Source organism: Acinonyx jubatus, chromosome C2 (genome assembly GCF_027475565.1).
Source record: "Acinonyx jubatus isolate Ajub_Pintada_27869175 chromosome C2, VMU_Ajub_asm_v1.0, whole genome shotgun sequence".
NCBI classification, from domain to species: Eukaryota; Metazoa; Chordata; class Mammalia; order Carnivora; family Felidae; genus Acinonyx; species Acinonyx jubatus.
The window spans coordinates 119,182,065-119,200,956 of NC_069384.1; the positions used below are offsets into that span (position 1 = coordinate 119,182,065).

The 18,892-nt window shown below is 39.0% G+C and overlaps 1 protein-coding gene across 2 annotated transcripts in view; it reads right to left on the minus strand.

Moving 5' to 3' along the window:
* Positions 1 to 2,042, minus strand: part of PLS1 (plastin 1) — a 104,658-nt gene extending 102,616 nt beyond the window's left edge. Inside the window, exons 1-2 of one of the 2 annotated variants that reach the window (XM_027061683.2) lie at positions 1,934 to 2,010; positions 1,055 to 1,154 (exon numbers count right to left, since the gene is read on the minus strand). The gene's annotated coding sequence lies outside the window, so the exon portion shown is untranslated. Of the gene's footprint in view, positions 1 to 1,054; positions 1,155 to 1,933 lie in introns of both variants that reach the window. The other variant, XM_015080432.3, reaches the window with a different exon arrangement.
* Positions 2,043 to 18,892: the final 16,850 nt, after the last annotated feature.

The window sequence follows — 18,892 nt, forward strand, 5'->3', positions numbered from 1 at the left end:
CAGAATATGAGAATCACCCAATAGGCTGGTTTGACTTGGCCACTGTCTTGCTACAGGTCTAAGGTGGCCTCCTCCATATTATACAATATCCACATCAAATCACTTTACAAAATGGTCCATACTTCAACTCCCTCCCACAAATGGTGGCTGAGAACATACTCAGTGCTGGATGAGATGTCGAAGTCATAGGCTTTAAGCTCTAAGAACTTACAAACTGTTGGGAAGTTGGAACACATGCTAATATACAATAATCAGGGATACTAAAGATGAGGGGGACACTAGCAGCACAGACAACAGTAATAAATGCTATAGGGTTCAGAAGAGGGAGAGCTACTTTCTGGCTGCAGTAATCAAGAAAGGCTTCTAAGACAAGATCACACGTGACCTACACCTTGCAGTATGGGCAGGACTTCAGGGAAGGAGGCAAAAAGACATTCTGGGCCAAAGGCCCAATGTGACTGAGGCAAGAAAAGGAGGGAGGTTTCAAAACCACCAAATTGTTAGGTGGGGCCTGAGTGAGAGGGCATTTTTTGAAAGGTGTTTACAAGGTACTATCAAGCTTAGTAATAAGCAATGACTAATTTTCTGCTTCAACTAGACTACATGTAAGAAGGTAGAAGAGAAAAATAAAGTTTAATAATCTACCCAAACTGGGAAGAGAGTATCAGCAGGGTTAAAAGAGCCCTAAAATCAGAAAACCTGGGCCCAAGGCCCAGCTTTTGCCAAGGAGGGGCTCTAGCAGCAACAGCAAGTCATTTAACCTCATAGGTCTCGGTTTTCTTATTTGTAAACTGAAGCAGCTGAACTGGCTGACCTCGATGGTCTCTATAGTCCAAAACTAAACCAACTGTATATTATTTCTGTATTAAAACATTCATCATGGGAAAGGGGGGGGGGTGAAGGGAAAGGAAAGTATCTGTATTCCCTTTCCATATAGGTTTCTCTTCCTGAACTAAAAATTTCTTTTTCTTAAACTCATTAATTCTATGTATATGTCTCCCACATCATAAATGTAATACCTTACCTAAATAATGTTCAGTGTGTGCCCCCTTACCTAAAATTCTGTGGCTCACGAGTTATCCAACAAATTTGTGCAGCAGGGCCTTAGCCTCCTACAAGTGTATCCAATACCGCAGCTCCAGGGTAAAATATCTCTGGATGAGCCATAAGATGTGACCGGATAAATAAAGGACAGAAAAGTGAGAACTCGTTATTCATCTAAAAGACCACTTCGTTTTAATAGCACTAAATGAAGCCTGAAACAGAAGTAATGGAGAAAAAGTAAGGGGTGGGGGGAGTCTTATCTTTTATAAAGTTTCTACTTTAAAATGCAGCTGAAATGCTTGAAGTGTCTGGCAAGGAAATTCGCTGAAAGTTGACATTTTTTGTACTGCATCCAGGGGCCCCTTGCTCCAGTAACGGCACCAAAACCAGAAACCACGGATGCGATTTCACTCCAGCCCTATTGATCTTATGCAACAAAAGGTCAAAGGCAAATAAACCACTCGCAGAATTGAAGTGAAACAGGCTGGATCAGAAAGCCTCGTCAAGCAGAATTGAAGTGAAACAGGCTGGATCAGAAAGCCTCGTCAAGCAGCTACCCAAAGTTTAAGAGAGAGAGAGGAATATAGAAAAGTTAACAAAATGCCTAACTTCAAGCAGGGAATCATAATTCAATTCTCAGGGTTACTGTGTAAGCAGCATAAATACTTGATTTAACACCTGCCCGCACTCCAGGCTGCCGGACTGGGCAGGTGCACACCCGGAGGTCTGCTGGCGCCGCACTGCACAGCCGGGCGCGGGGAGCCGCCTCTCGAGCGAGGGAAACCGGAGAGACTCCCTTCGAGCCGCTGTGCTACAGAGAAAAAGTGAAACTTTGTTTTCTGCCTATTCTTCCAGCCTTCCTCTCGGACCCCACCACCGCGCCCCGTACCTGCCGCAGGCGTCGAGCGCGCAGCTCCCGCTCGGGATCCAAACACCCCCAGCTCCACTCTGCAGATACCACGCCGGGGCCACCTAGAGGCTGCGCTCGCACCACTACGCATGCCCGGCTGGCACCCAAGCCAGCAAACTCCAAATCCACTTGCCGGGTTTTAGCTGCGGTTCCTAGGGGAGAGGACCAGAACCCGGGAGCCGGAGTTCTGCCCGGGAGTGGAAGAGGAGTTGCAGGTGCTGGGAGAGGTGAATGGGCGCTGCTGCAACGTTATCCCTATTGCCCACAGTTACCCAGAAAGTACCCTGCTCCAAGCCTAAAGCTGATCATCTACACATTTGGAAAGAGGTTAGTAGAGTGGTCCTCAAACTTGAGCATGAATCAGAATCAGCCGGAGAGCTTGGTAAAGCATAGATCACACATCCAGAATTTCAGATTCAGTTGGTCTATAGTGAGGCCCAACAATGTACATTTCTAACACTTTCTAGGGTAAACTGATGCTACTAGTCCTGGTACCGCTCTTTGCGAACGCTTGGTCTAGAGAAAAGATATTTGGTATTAAAACAGGGAAGTTTTCTCACCACCAACCCCCCTTTTAGGATTTCACATAACACTTCCTCTTCATTTAACAGCCACACCTGCTTTAAAAATAAATAAATAACTACAGCTCACACTCAAACAAAGGTGGGATATTTGCTCTAGCATGTGAATCAAGTAAATGGGATGCAGCCTCAGGAGTTTGGGCATACTTTGCCTGTAGCATAATCTACAGCTTTGATCCCTCCAGTTCTGTCCAGGCAACACGAGGGGTCCCTATTTTGTTGCCTCTTTAACTCAAAGTCCTATGTGGTCCCTTAGTGTCTAGTGCAGTACCGGGTGCAAAATAGGTACCCAAGAAATCCTGAAATGGTATCAGCAGGGCTGGAGAGACGAAGAAGAAAGAAGGCTGTTGAAATCATTTTAGGAACCCAGAGTAAGTGATAAGCAATTACATATGGAAATAAATGGGCTGATAAGGATTTCTACTTGCCTTCCACCTAGAGAAATCAGTGGATTTAGTATCCTTATCGGAGCCCAGATACACAGGAACACTTGAGTACATAAGTTCTCACAAAATATTTCTTAAAAAATTAAACACACCTCTGCCATGTAACTCAGCCATTCCACTCATAGGTATTACCCAAGAGAAACTAAAATGTATATTTACACAAAGACTTAAACACCAATGTTCATAGCAGCTTTGTTTCACAATAGCCCCAAACCAGAAGGAACCCAACAGGTGAATGGCTAAACAAACTGTGGTATATCTATGCAATACAATACAACCCCACAAAAAAGGAAAGAATTACTCATAGAGTCTTCAACATAAATAAATCTCAAAATTATTACACTAAGTGGAAGAATCCAGAGACAAAAGTATGATTGATTCCATTTACATGAAGTCCCAACTAACCTATAGTGACAAAAAGCAAATCAATATTCCCCTGCAGCCACGGATGGAGGGAGGGATGAGCTGTAAAAGGGCAGTAAAAATCTTTTGGAGATGATGGAAATCTTGTCATAATTGTAGTGGAGATTTCAAAGGAATATACAACTGTCAAAACTAAATTGGGCATTTTAATTTTATGAAACTTATTTTACATAAATTATTCCCTAATAAAGATAAGAATATAATTAATCAAATATTCCTATGAGTCTTTACTTGGTGGGAATATTGACCAAGATAAGTTCATGAGGAAGTATAGAACTCAGATATGGTGTAATCTGATTTGAAAGGAAGACAAAAAAAAAAAAAAAAAAAAAACAAGAAAGAAAGAAAGAAAGAGAACTCATCCTCTGTGGAAGAAGCAAAAAATAATCAGTATAAACTATCTGAAACAACCCATCTCTAAAAGTAAACAACCCCAAGATGTGATTTGTAAATGTATTGCTGATTAAAGTATTTCCCAAGAGTATCTGCAAACATAAAATAGCAAATAAAGTATATCATTAGAAATGCACAACCAGGGCATAATAACTATAAAGAAAACCATTATCTGCTGAACTGATTATATCTCTAACAATAAGAAATAAAGTTTTCAAACTGTGTTTCTGGAGCCTGAGGTATCATGGAGATGATAAATAGGCAGGGCTGTGGGTCAAGGACTACAGTTCCAAGAGCCCACTATCATTCTCATATTGAGGTATTCTCTGAGATTTTATTTGATAAAAGAGTTCCCCTGATAATTAAAAAAGCAATAGTTTGAAATCAACATACTTCAGATTGATCAAAAATCAACAGAAATAATGGCATCAGGTAGGAAGAATTTACAGAGAGAAGATGCTATAATTGGTGGGCACAAGTATTATTATGATCATCAAAAATATATACTCTAGTTATAATAGCCATATGTTCCAATTTTTTCATAATAGTCCCAATTTTAATATTTTTTTATCATGTGAATTTATGTCCAATCATGTGTTCCAACTTTTGGTTGAAAAAAATAAAAGCATCAACATAAATCAAAATAGGGATAATTTTCTGTCTCTTCTACAGTGTATATGAAATACTAGTAATATATTAATATTAACATAGCAAAGTTAATTGTGCTCTTAATATGTGTCAGTCCCTGTTTTAAGCACTTTATAATGTTTTCTCATTGAATATCCATGACAACCCTAATAAGTTATCCTCATTTTATAGGTGAGAAAACAGAGGCACAAAATAGTAATTATTTTTCTCAAAATAAAGACAACTAAATGAAAATTAAATAAAAATTAAATTGAAAATTGTACTTTATTTAAAGACCATCTTTGCTGATTCCACATTTCCCAAGGAGCCTCTGGATTATTAATTTATTTTCCAGGCTTATTGATACTGGGAAGGAGACCAGAAAGAGCAGAAATTTACCACCACCATCATCTTCACCACCATCTCTAATGCCTGTTCCATGTTTTCTATGTGCTAGCTGCTGCAAGAACCTTTTGTTCTTCACCACATTTTAATGCTCACAAGGACAAAAGTGGAGACTCAGAAATATTGAGTAACAGAGTGTGAACAAACAGTGAAGAAAGGATTCCAGCTCGAATCCTACTTCAAATATGTGTTATTATCACAAGTAATCCCTCCAAGTTATAATATATCCCAAACTCTAAATGGAAAAAAAAAACCCACCAAGCATTCTGGGTTATAAAGTGAGTCTATGTGAATGTGGTCAGTGTTAGTTCCCTAGAGCCTGATAGTTTCTGAAATGTTTATGACGATAATACCCAACTGCTACCCAGCCCTGATCCTAATCGAAGGCTACTTATGGGTACCAATTTTACCTCCCATTTCAGGAAAAGTAGGTGTGTTTTGAATGACCCTGGGTAATACCAGGAAGTATGTAGGAACATATTTACTTTATTTGACCCCCCCTTTTTTTCCCCTAGAATAAGGGACTAGAGAAGAAAACTATATGTGAAAAGGGCTAATATTCAGTTCATCTCTGGCTTTATTATTATTTTTTTACATCATAGGGAAGAAAAAGAATAATCTGATAAATAAAACAGAAAATAATGCAAATCTCCCTCTCTTTCTCTCTCTCTCTCTCTCTCTCTCTTCCTTTCTCTCTCTCTCTCTCTCTCTCTCTCTCTCTCTCTCTCTCACACACACACACACACACACACACACACACAACTTTATATAGATTGGATCAAAATAGTTAACCAAGCACATACATCTATATCCTACTTACCATATAAAAACCTTTGAAAATTAGAGAAGATACCTTTTATTTTTATTTTTTTAAAGTTTATTTTTTTTGAGAGAGAGAGAGTGCGGGCAGGGGAGGGGCAGAGAGCAACTGAAGCGGGCTCCAGGCTCCAAGCTGTCAGCACAGAACCTGATGTGGGGCTCAAACTCACGAACCATGAGGTTACGATCTGAGTTGAAGTCAGATGCTTAACTGACTGAGCCACCCAGGCACCCCAAGAAGATAACTTTTAAAAGTAAAAAATATCCTAGGAAAAGAATAAAAACTGCCATCAGCAAACCAGCAATGTTGAGAAAAGACAGACTACAGATACAGTCATATCTCAGTAAAACGAAGGGAAATTCATCTCAAATCTTATTGAGGAGTCCAGAGCAAAGGAAGAAGCAGTGAGGGGAAGGCTGTGCACTCTCAAAATTAACAGATCAAGAATTGGGAGGCAGGCACTGAGGAACTCATTAGAGACAGAAATCAGGGAAAGAGGCTTAGAGTAGGTAAGCTAGTCAACAACTTTCACCTCCCCAACTGGTTCTAAATGGTGACCAAGGTACCTACAGACTTCCAGGAAGAACATGAGTCTCTCACACCTTAAAGATAAACTTCCATCATATCCTTACTTCTCCAGTGCTCTTTCTTACACCAAACTGGCAGAGGACAGCTATAGTTAACCAAAAGGCAAAGTGAACAGAGATTCTAAAATATAAAACTGAACAGATAACTAAACATTACCACACATTTGGCAGGAAGGATCAACGTAAGAGAGACACCATTTGTATATTTCTACTAGTAATATTAGAGAAAACAGAGCTAGAGATCAGAAGACATTTGAAAAGTATAATTAATACCACTAGAGAAACACGAGATGTTGCAGGTACAAAAAGTGTAACTAGATATTTAGGTATTTAAAATTTTGATGACTGAATAAAAAAATTAAATGGATGGTCAAGATATCAGAACAAAGATGATGAGAAATTAAAAATTGATAAAGATCAAGCTGAGTAATTATCCCAGAATGAAGTGAGCCTAACAGGCATTGGAAAAAACAGCTTGAGTGCATAGAAGGATGATCAGGGGCAGCTCACTACCTTCCCCATCCTCCCCCAGACACCTTGACCATCCTTACCTGAAAAAAATAAAATCATGTACAACATCAACTGAAGAGATAGGAAATGGGAAAAAGAGTTTTGGAATGTGGCAGAGACTACTGACTGTCCCCAAATATATTTTCATCTATGAAGACAAGGACATACAGATTAATGAGAAATTATGGATCAGTCAGTAACATATTAACAGATTCTATGGATTGCCCCAACTCTCTTCTTGGATACCTTCCTGGAAAGCCAGACTCTACATTTCCCACATCCATCTGTAGATAGGGTTCCAGATATGATTTAGGTTCCACCAAGTCATATAAGGCATTGGTTGAAAATAAATTGTATGAGAAGAGAGGCAAGCACCATCTTTTAGCAGCCTTCCTGATCCTTTCAGAGTTAGTGCTGCCTTGATAGGCAATTTGGGGATTACTTGTATCCCCATGATGGAGTCCCAAAGATTCTGTAAATTATCTATATCTCTTAACAAACCTCTTTATCCTTAAACTAGCAAAAGAGACTTCAATCCTGACAAATGCACTATCCATCTGTTTAACAAGTTGTCTTTCTCAACATTGATCAGTAAATCAGTAAATAAATGAGAAAACGAATAGTACGGAATTAAAGTAAAAAGTACAGAAAAACACGTTTAACTATGAGGTTAACCTTCCTAAGCAAGACTCAAAACCCAGAAGATATAAAGGAAGATATATTTGATATAATAAAAATTAAAGTTTCTGTGACAAGAACCAAGTGACAGACTGAGAGTAAATATTCTCAGAATATAAATCAGAAAATAGTTAATATCCATAATACATTAAAATGTTTCTATAAATCAATAAAAAGACACAACCAACTTAAAAACACATACAGTCCTGAGTAGGTAATTTAGAGAAAAAGAAATCCAAATGACAATAGACATACAACCAGATGCTTGAACTTGCTGATAACTAGAGAAATGCATATAAATATATACCTAAGTACCTTACCCTAAACCAATCAAATCAAAATCTCTAGAAGTGCCCAAATACTTTTTAAAAGCTTCCCACCCACATAATTTCAATGTGTAGTCAAGGTTGAGAACCACTGCTCTAACACAGTGCTAACTCAAAGTGTGGTCTATGGATAAGCAGCATCAGCATCATGTGAAAGCAAAATTACTGAGTTCCCTTTCAGACCCACTGAATCAGAATCTCTGGAGCTGAGACTCAGGAATCCATTTTTAATAAGCCCTCCAGGTGATTCTAAAGCATGCCCAAGCTTGAGAACTCAGAATCTTCTTCCTTCTGGCTTTATTTACACTATAATTTTTTTTAATGTTTATTTATTTTTGACAGAGATAGAGTGTGAGCAGGGGAGGGGCAGAGAGAGAGACACACACACACACAGAATCCAGGCTCTGAAGTGTTAGCACAGATCCCAACACGGGGCTCGAATCCATGAACCATGAGATCATGACCTGAACTGAAGTCGGACGCTCAACTGACTGAGCCACCCAGGTGCCCCATATTTACATTAAAGAACTAGTGGGAGGATAATGACATTTGTAACAGATAAAAGTATATTGAGAAAAGTAAAAGTGATGACTGCAAATACAAATAATCACTACCTGCACAGGGCACCTGGGTGGCTGAGGTGGTTAAGCGTCTCTTGATCTCAGTTCAGGTCTTGATCACAGGGTTGTGAGTTCAAGCCCTGTATTGGGCTCCATGCTGGGCATGGAGCCTACTTAAAAATTAAATTAGGGGCGCCTGGGTGGCTCAGTCGGTTGAGCATCCGACTTCGGCTCAGGTCATGATCTCGCGGTCCGTGGGTTCGAGCCCTGCGTCGGGCTCTGTGCTGACAGCTCAGAGCCTGGAGCCTGTTTCAGATTCTGTGTCTCCCTCTTTCTGTGACCCTCCCCTGTTCATGCTCTCTGTCTCAAAAATAAATAAATGTTAAAAAAAATTAAAAATATATATATATATTTAAAAATTAAATTAAATTAAATTAAAAAAACAAACAAAAAACCCCAAATAATCACTATCACTCAAACAAATTTGATATAACCTTAAGGTCATACTTAAGAGTTTAGCAATAAAAATGATAACAATTCTGGGGTGCCTGGGTGGCGCAGTCGGTTAAGCGACCGACTTCAGCCAGGTCACGATCTCGCAGTCCGTGAGTTCGAGCCCCGCGTCCGGTTCTGGGCTGATGGCTCAGAGCCTGGAGCCTGTTTCCGATTCTGTGTCTCCCTCTCTCTCTGCCCCTCCCCCATTCATGCTCTGTCTCTCTCTGTCCCCCAAAAAAAAATGATAACAATTCATAACTGAGATAAAGATATCCTTGATATATGAGAAAGTATTCCATGGCCTTATTTCTGAATCATCTCCAAATACACTAGTCTATTATATAGCCTTAGTAGATGTGAGATTGCCACAATGATAGAAAGACAAACAGCTTTATGCTTAAGTTTTTTAAATTTTGTAAGTTCCTCTGTGAGAACTAGATGGTTTTTGTAATTTGTTTTTTTCAGGGTTTCTACTAAATGGGACAAGTCTGTTAATGCAGTTTGGCTGTACAGGATCATTCACTCTGAGTTATTAAGTTTCAGAATGTTGACCTGCTATGTCAATGTAGGTTTTATCCTATTACAACCAATAGATATGTGCCCCTTTTTACCCATCAATCTGTCTGACAATATTCAACACATATTGTCAAAATTATTTTTGAAGCAGGAGAATGGCATAATCGTATTTTGGTTGTAAAAGTGTGCTCTGTCTGCTGTGTAAAACAACTCCAGGGGCACCTGGGTGGCTTGGTTGGTTGAGTGTCTGACTCTCAATTTAGGCTCAGGTCATGATCTCACTGTTCATGAGATCAAACCCTGAGTCAGGCTCTGTGCTGACAGTGAGGAGCCTGCATGGGATTCTCTCTCTCCCTCCCTCTCTGCTCCCCACCAGCTCCTGCTCGCTCGCTCTCTCTCTCTCTCTCTCTCTCTCTCTCAAAATAAATAAATAAACTTAAAAGAAATAAAAATTGGGAAGCCTGGATGGTTCAGTTGGTTGAGTGTCTGACTCTTGATTTTGGCTCAGGTCATGATCCCAGGGTCATGGGATGGAGCCCAGTGTGTGGCTCTGTGCTGAGCGTGGAGCCTGCTTAAGATTCTCTCTCCTCTGTCCCTCTCCCCCACTTATGCATGCTCTCTCTGTCTAAAATAAAACTAAATGAATAAAGTATTGATTAAAAGAATATAATAAATTAAAATAAAATAAAATGAAAATGAAAATTATTAGAGTGATGTCACTAAGACAGCAACATAAGTTGTTCCTGACATCGTTCCCCCTCACAAGAAGAGCAACATTCTATTCAAGAACAAGACACCATTGAGAGAATCCTAGAACACAGGGGCTAGGCTGAAGCACCCTCATACACCTCAGAGACCAAGACAGACTGCATTAGAAAAGAGAAGCAGCTACACGTTGAATGTATTGCCACTCGGGAAAGTCCAGCACCATGTGGTGCAGCCTCTCCTGACCTTTCAGTTCTTCCAGTGGGAAAAGAAAGCCCCAAGGGAACACCAGCCTTCCCCAGCACTGTGGGTCACTTTTGGGGAGTCCCTACTCTTACACCACAGGAATTACAGGGAAATCTGTGGGGCCCAGCCCTGGGAATATGACTGTGACGAAGAAGGAGGAAGGGCTTGCAACAACCAGCACATGGATCTTGGCAAACCATGTCCGTAACTGCTATGCCCAAGTAGTAATCCCAACCAGCGGATTTGCTCATCTACAGAACCAAGTCAGGGACACGCTGACCAGGGAACCTCGTGAAGTACAGACCTGCCTGATTTGGATCCTCAAATGAGGAGTTATGCTGGCCCTAGAACCCAATTTGTCATGCCCAAGAAAAGAGATGAGCCACAGCCCTACCCACTTTGGAGAGTGACTCCCAGCCCCATTTGACCAGAAGGTCTATGAAAACACCTGAAAGCTGTGTGGCCCAGGGGCACTCAAGCAGAGAGAGAGGCAGACAAAGCTGACAATTTGCAGAGCAAAGCTAATAGCACTATTTAGCCAGAGAACATGGGGTATAGGTTGCCTTGATCTGGGACAACAAACAAAGAGCTTTTCCAGTTTTAGAGCTTCTGCTGCCCTCTGGGCAGGAAATCTAATTCATAGCCCTGCCCATTGCTGATTACAGCTTTCAACCTGTCTGATCAGAAAGCTTAACTGGAGCACACAGGAAGCTGCACAGCCCATTTAACAGCTCTACATACAGTGGCGCATGAATAATGATGAGCACAGCCCATGACTTCCTCATCTGCACAGCAAAAACGGCCTTCTCACCTGACCAGGGAATTCACAGCATACTCAGGCCTGATTTGAGCTCCCAAACAATGAAGTACACAGGCCCTGGGCTCTGGCCTGCTACTCTGCCAGGGTAGGAAAGCTAATTCATAGCCCTATCTACTACTGAATATACCCAACCACTTAATTAGCCTGGCTAGAGAATTTAGGCATCCTCAGAACCCATCCTGCAACCTTACTTGGGTAGGGAGCCAAGCCTGCAATCCTACCCAACTGTTCTCAGTCAGTGGCATACACCCCCTTCCCCATCCTTAGAGCTCAAACACTTGCCTTCTTCCAAACTATACTGTAATAGCCGGCCCCATCCACCCAGACATCACAAGCAGATATACCCAGAAACCAAACTGAGCTAGTGAAGAGAACTGTTTCTGCCAAAGCAAACCTGAGAAGTCTAGAAGGGGAGCCCCATCTCTTAAATGCAGAGATAAAATGTAAGGAATCAAAGATCACAAAAAATCATCTATATACAATACCAGCAAGGAAATCAATAAAGGTCCAATAATTGACCCTAAAGAAATGGAGATTTATGAGCTGTAAGACAAAGAATTCAGAATAATCCTCTTAAGGATGTTTTGTGAACTACAGGAAAACACAGATAACTAAACAAAATTAGAAAAACTATGCGTGAACAAAGCATGAGAATTGACAAAAAAATAGCAACCATTAAACAAACAAAAAACACAGAAATCCTAAAGCTGAAAAATACAATAACTGAATTGAAAAATTTAATAGTTTCAAAAATAGACTTGACCATAGAGAAGACAGAATCAGTGACCCAGAGGATAGGACATTTGAAATAACTCAGAGGAGGGGGAAAACAAAAAAGAATCAAAAAGAGTAAAGAAAGTCTATGGCAATTATGGGACACAATGAAAAGAAACAACATTCACATTATGGGAATTCTAGAAGAAGAAGAGAAAGAGAAAGGGACAGAAAGTATATTTAAAACAATAATGATGGAAAACCTCCTGAACCTGAGGAGAGAAATGAACATCTAGATTCATGAGGCCCAAAGGATTCCAAATATGTTGACCCTGAATAGGGTTAACAATGAGACATTGTAATTAAAGTGTCAAAAGTCAAAGACAAAGAATTTTAAGAGCAGCAAGAGAAAAAAGGATGTGACATATAAGGAAACTCCATAAGACTGTAGGTGGGTTTCTCAACAGAAACTTTTCAGGCCAGGAAGAGAATGGGATGACATATTCAAAAATTGAAAGAAAGTAACTGTTAACCAAGACTTCTCTAACCAGAGGTGCCTGGATGGCTCAGTCAGTTGAGTGTAAGACTTCAGTTTAGGTCATGATCTCTTGGTTTGTGAGTTAGAGCCTCACATTGGGCTCTGCACTAACAGCTCACAGCCTGGAGCCTGCTTTGGATTCTGTGTCTCCCTCTGTATCTGCCCCTTCCCTGCTTGTGCACGTGCACACTCTCTCTCTCTCTTTCTCTCTCTCTCTCACCCCCCCTTCTCTCTCTTTCAAAAGTAAATAAAAACATTTAAAAAAAAGAATTCTCTAAACAGTAAAGTTGTCCTTCAGAAATGAAGTAGGGACAAAGTCTTTCCTAAACAAACAAAAGCTGAAAAAATTCATTACCACCAGACCTGCCCTACAAGAAATGCTAAAGGGAGTTTTTTGAATAGAAGTAAAATAACACTATTAACATCATAAAAACACAAATAGGTAGCATAAATCTCACTGGTAATGGTAAATACAAAAGCATAGTTAGATTCTATAATATGGTAATAGTGGTACATAACTCACAACTCTAGTTTAAAAGTTAAAAAAATGAACTTAGAGAAAATAACCATAAATACAATAATCTATTCTTAATTACACAATATAAAAAATGTAAATTGTCATAGCAATAACTTAAAAGATGAGGGGGACAAGAAGTGTCAAGTATATAAATTCTATTAAAATTAAGTTGTTACAAATTTAAACATAGGTGTTAAAAGTTTAAGCTATTTTATGTAAGCTTCATAGTACCCACAAGAGAAAATCTTGTAGTAATCACACAAAAGAACACAATAAAAAAGTCAGAGCAAAAGAGGTTAGAGTGGGAGAGAGCCAAAGCATAAGAGACTCTTAAAAACTGAGAACAAACTGAGGGTTGATGGAGGGTGGGAGGGAGGGGAGGGTGGGTGATGGCTATTGAGGAGGGCACCTTTTGGGATGAGCACTGGGTGTTGTATGGAAACCAATTTGACCATAAATTTCATATATTGAAAAATAAAAAAAATTTAAAAAAAACTCTTTAAAAAAAAGTCAGAGCATACTGATACCAAAAGACTTCAAAACACACAAAAAAAGAAAGCATGATAAGGAACAAGGAACAACAGATCTGGAAAACGACTGGAAAAACAACAAAATGTCAATAATAAGCCCTTACCTGTCATAATTACTTTAAACAAATAGATGAACTCTCTACTCAAAAGACATAGAATGGCTGAATGGATTTAAATAAACAACAAGAAAAGATCCAACAACATGCTACCTACAAAAGACTCACTTTAGCCTTAAAGACATATAGACTAAGAGTGAAATTATGGAAAAAGCCATTTTAAGCAAAAATAGCCAAAAAGGCAGGGGTAGCTATACTTATATCAGAAACAGTACACTTTACACTACAAATGGTAAAGAGACAAAGAAGGTCATTACATAATAATGGAGGTTAATACATCATGAAGATATAATAATTGTAAATATTTATATGCCCAACATCAGAGCACCTAAATACATAAAGCAAAAACTAACAGAGCTAAAAGGAGAAATAAACAGTAATATAATAATAGTTGAGGACTTTAATATCCCACTTTCTACAATGGATAGATCATCCAGACACAGAATCAATAAGGAAAAGTGTATTTGAACAATGCTATTGACCAAGTAGAACTAACAAACACATATACAGAACATTCTATCCAACAAAAGCAGGATATATATTCTTCTCAAGCACACATGGAACATTTTCTAGGAATGACCATATGTCAGGTCACAAAATTCAAGAAGACTGAAATCATACCAAGTATCTTCCCTGACCACAATGACATGAAAACAGAAATCAATAAGAAAATTGGAAATTCACAAACACAAGAAAATTAAACAACACTCTCTTGAACAACAAATGGATGAAAGAAGAAATTAAAGAGAAAATAAAACCGTAAGAAAAATGGAACCACAACATACCAGAACTGCTGGGATGCAGCAAAACCAGTTAACAATATACACCTACATTAAGAAGCAAGAAAAGATCCCAAATAAACAACCTAACTCTATGCCTTCAGGAACTAGAAAAAGAACAAACTGAGCCCAAAGTTGGCAGAGGAAAGGGCATAATAAATATGAATGCAGGAAAAAAAGAAAGAAAGAAAGAAAGAAAGAAAGAAAGAAAGAAAGAAAGAAAGAAAGAGAAGAAAAGAAAAATAACAGAAAAGATTAACCAAACTAAGAATTGGTTCTTTGAAAAGATAAACCTGACAAACCCCTAGCTAGATTAATGAAAAGAAAAAAAAAAAAAAAAGAGAGAGAAAGGACCCAAATCAACAAAACTATAAATGAAAAATAATACATTACAATACATACAATAGATTAATGAAAAGGAAAAAAAAAAAGAGAGAAAGGACCCAAATCAACAAAACTATAAATGAAAAATAATACATTACAATTTTTGGATATGACATCTAGACCACAAGCAACAAAATAGAAAATAAATAAGTGAGATTACATCAAACTAAAAAGCTTTTGCACAGAAAAAAATAAAAAATAAATAAAATAAAAATAAAATCATCAACAAAATGAAAGACAATCCATTATTTGGGAAAACATTTTTGCAAACCATATACCTGACAAGGGGTTGGTATCCAAAATATAGAAAGAGCTCATACAGGGCACTTGGGTGACTCAGTCAGTTAAGGGTCCAACTTTGGCTCAGGTCATGGTTTCACAGTTAGTGGGTTCAAGCCCCACATCAGGCTCTGCACAGACAGCTCAGAACCTGAAGCCCAATTTGGATTCTGTGTCTCCCTCTCTCTCTTTGCCCTTCCTGCGCTTGTGCTCTCTCTCTCTCTCTCTCAAAAATAAGTTAATAAACTTAAAAGAAAAGAAAGAGATCATAGAATTCAACAACAAGAAAACAAATAACCCAATTAAAAAATGGGTGGGAACACCTGGGTGGCTCAATAGGTTAAGCAGTCGACCCTTGATCTGGGCTCAGGTCATGATCTCTGATCTCAAAGTCATGAGATCAAGCCCCGCGTAGGGCTCTGCACTGAGTGTGGAGCTTGCTTTAGATTCTCTCTCTCTCTCTCTCTCTCTCTCTTCCTCTGCCCATCTCCCTCTGCCTCTTTCTCTAAAAAAAAAAAAAGGAAGAAAGAAAGAAAGAAAGAGGAAAAAATGGGTAAAAGACCTGAATAAACATTTCGCCAAAGAAGATACATCTAGGGCCAACTGGTACCTGAAAAGATGCTCAACATCACTAGTAACTAGGGAAATGCAAATTAAAACCACAGTGAGATATCACTTCACTCCTGTTAGCATGGCCATTATCAAAAAGACAAGAGACAACAAATATTGGCATGGATATGGAGAAAAGGGCAGCCTTGTGCACTGTCGTCGGGATTGTAAATTGGTACAGTTATTACAAAAGAGTACAGAGGATTCTCAAAAAATTAAAAATAGAGCTACCATATGATCCAGCAATTCCACTTCTGGGAATATATCCTGAGGTAATGAAAACACTAACTTGAAAAGATATCTGCACTCCTATGTTCATAGCAGCATTATTTACAGTAGAAAAGATATCCTACCATTTCTGACAACATGGATGTATCTTGAAGGCATCATGCTAAATGAAATAAGTCAGACAAAGACAAATACTATATGATCTCACTTACATGTAGAATTTAAAACAAACAAAATCCCAGCAAATTCACAGGAAAAGAGATCGTATTTGTGGTTAGCAGAGGCAGGGGGTAATAATAGGGGAAATAGAGGAAGGTAGCCAAAAGGTACAAACTACCAGTAAGATAAATAAGTACTAGGAATATAATGTACAACATGATGACTATAGCTAATATTGCCGTATGGTATATAGGGAAGTTGTTAACAGAGTAAATCCTAAGAGTTCTCATCGCAGGGAGAAAATATTTTTTTCTTTTATTCTTCTTTTCTTTTTATTGTATCTATTTTTTTTTATTATTTAATGTTTATTTATCTTTGAGAGAGAGAGACAGAGCACAAGCAGGGGAGGGGCAGAGAGGGAAACACAGAATCTGAAGCAGGGTCTGGGCTCTGAACAGAGCCTAACGCAGAGCTCGAACTCTTGAACCGCAAGATCATGACCTGAGCCAAAGTCAGACAATTAATCAACTGAGCCACCCAGGTGCCCCTCTTCTTATTGTATCTGTAGGTTAAGATGATGTTAGCTGAACCTATTGTGGTAATCATTTCATAGTATATGTAAATAAAACCATTATGTGGTATGCCTTAAACTTACACAGTAAATGTGTCAGTTATTTTTCAATAAAATTGGGAAAATATGAAAATTATTAAAAAGTATTTAAAATGCAAATTTCAAGTAGCATGTACCAAGGAAGTGTATATTGAAGTCCATTCCAGTGTAGAAATCAACTTGTAAAATTGTTTGTATTTTTATCTCATTTCCTTAAGATTTCTATTTTAGCGTATATTTTATGATGTGAATTATTCAGTAAAATCCTGACATAATACCATAAACGGAGTAAAAAAAAAAGTGCAACACATAATGATGGAACTTGCAGAGCAGCCAGGAGTTTGGACTTCTGAGAACCAAGTCCATTTTGCTCACACTTGGGTTCTGGTGCCACCTGGTGGTCATTTTCCTCCCTAGTTTTAATCATCAAAGGGGACAGACAATTCTATACACATGTGGGCTGAAACTTCTAAGACATTGGTTGGTGCCCCCCTGTCAACCTGAATGAGACACTGGGCTTAGGAAATACCAAGGTCTCAAGGACAGGATTCACCTACCTCATCCTCTCTGCTTTCTGACTCACTCTCCCCATCCCCACATTCCACTCCCCTAAGAATAAAAGGGGGGGGGGTTGAAGAATACAGACACCCAGGCACCCCTAGTCCTTATCTTTAAGAGATGCAAACTGAAGTATCTGTAGATAAATTCATTAGATGCTGGAGATTTTCTTTAAAATAATACAATTAGGGAGGGGGGAAATGGGAGGGGTGGTGATGGATGAAACAAAGACTGGCCATTTGTGACAATTGTCGAAGTTGGGTGGTTCCTTATTCTATTCCCTCTACTTTGTATATATTTGAAACCTTCCATATTAAAAAGTTAAACACACACAAAAAAAAAGGACCTAGGGGACACCTGGGTGGCTCAGTCGGTTAAGCATCCAACTCTCGATTTCAGCTCAGGTCATGTTCTCATGGTTTGTGAGTCTGAGCCCCATTTTGGGCTCTGTGCTGACAGCACAGAGCTTGCTTGGGATTCTCTCTCTTCCTCTCTCTCTCTCTGCCCCTTTCTTGCTAGTGCTATCTCTCAAAATAAATACATAAACTTAAAAAAAAAGCACCAGAGAAAAATTTAAGATGAAAAATCCAGTACAAAGTTAGGCATATGAAATAGAAAGCTCAGAGAGAGATCTGAATTTGGGAGTAATAAGCAGGTGGAAAACTAACTGAAGTCTGAAAAGTGAATGAGGTCACGTAGGAATAAAAAGAGAAAGGAAGTTAAGTTAGAATCCTGAGGAATAACAGCAGTTGAATGGCAAAGTAAGTGTTGCTAACAAGTGAGTAACATAGGCCAAAGGGAGAAAGTGTCCTAAGATAAAGGCACTCATCTACACTGTCAAACGCTGCTGAGGGGTCACGAAAGGAAAGGACTGGTTAACATCTTTTAAGTTTTATTTATTTAGGTACTCTCTGCACCCAATGTGGGGCTTGAACTCATGATCCTGAGACCAAGAGTTACATGCTCTTCTAACTGAGTCAGCCAGGTCCCTGATCAACATCTTTTGAAGGAAGCTGTATGAAAGTCACTGTGACTTTGGTGAGAAGCATTTAAGAGAAGCAAATAAGGCAGAGGGAATGTTCATATAGGTTTAGGATTTGAGTGGGAGGTGAAGAAATAGAATTAGCTTGTATGAAAAACTCAAAAAGTGTGCTGGGGGAGAGAAATATATGAGTACCTTAAGGGAGGATGTCTGCTTATAATGACAATTGCTCATTTATTGATCTACTGCTAAAGAAGCTTGATTTCTTGATCTGCTACTGTCCTGTTGTTCTGTCCTGCACCGCTCTGCCTGATTTGAGTGTATCTTTGACTGTCACTTTATATAAAATCTTCCAGTGCCTCTCCAGAGCTTACTGGGATTTGTACAAGTATCTCAATTGGGCCACTCTAAATGTTCCCTAACATCAGCTGAACTGGATCACTAGTCTCTCCCTCCATATGCTTTTTGTTCATACCGCTGCCTCTTATTAGAAAATATTCTTCTTCTCCAGTCTCTGCCTCTTCATATCCTGTTTATTCTTCATGTCCCATCTCAGATGTGGTGCCACATTATCCTTGAGGAACTTCCTGGTCCACTTCCTCTCTAGAGTATACTTAATCTCTTCCTCTTCTATTTTTCCAATACATGTTGTTTTTATTTCTTGTGGCATTCATCAGATTCTGCTTTACTTCTAATTTTCTGAGTTCATATGATGCCCTTATATATCTAAAGTTTGCACACTATTTGAGACTGACTTTATTGTCCTCCTCTTTGTGTCACAGAAGTATCTAACAAAA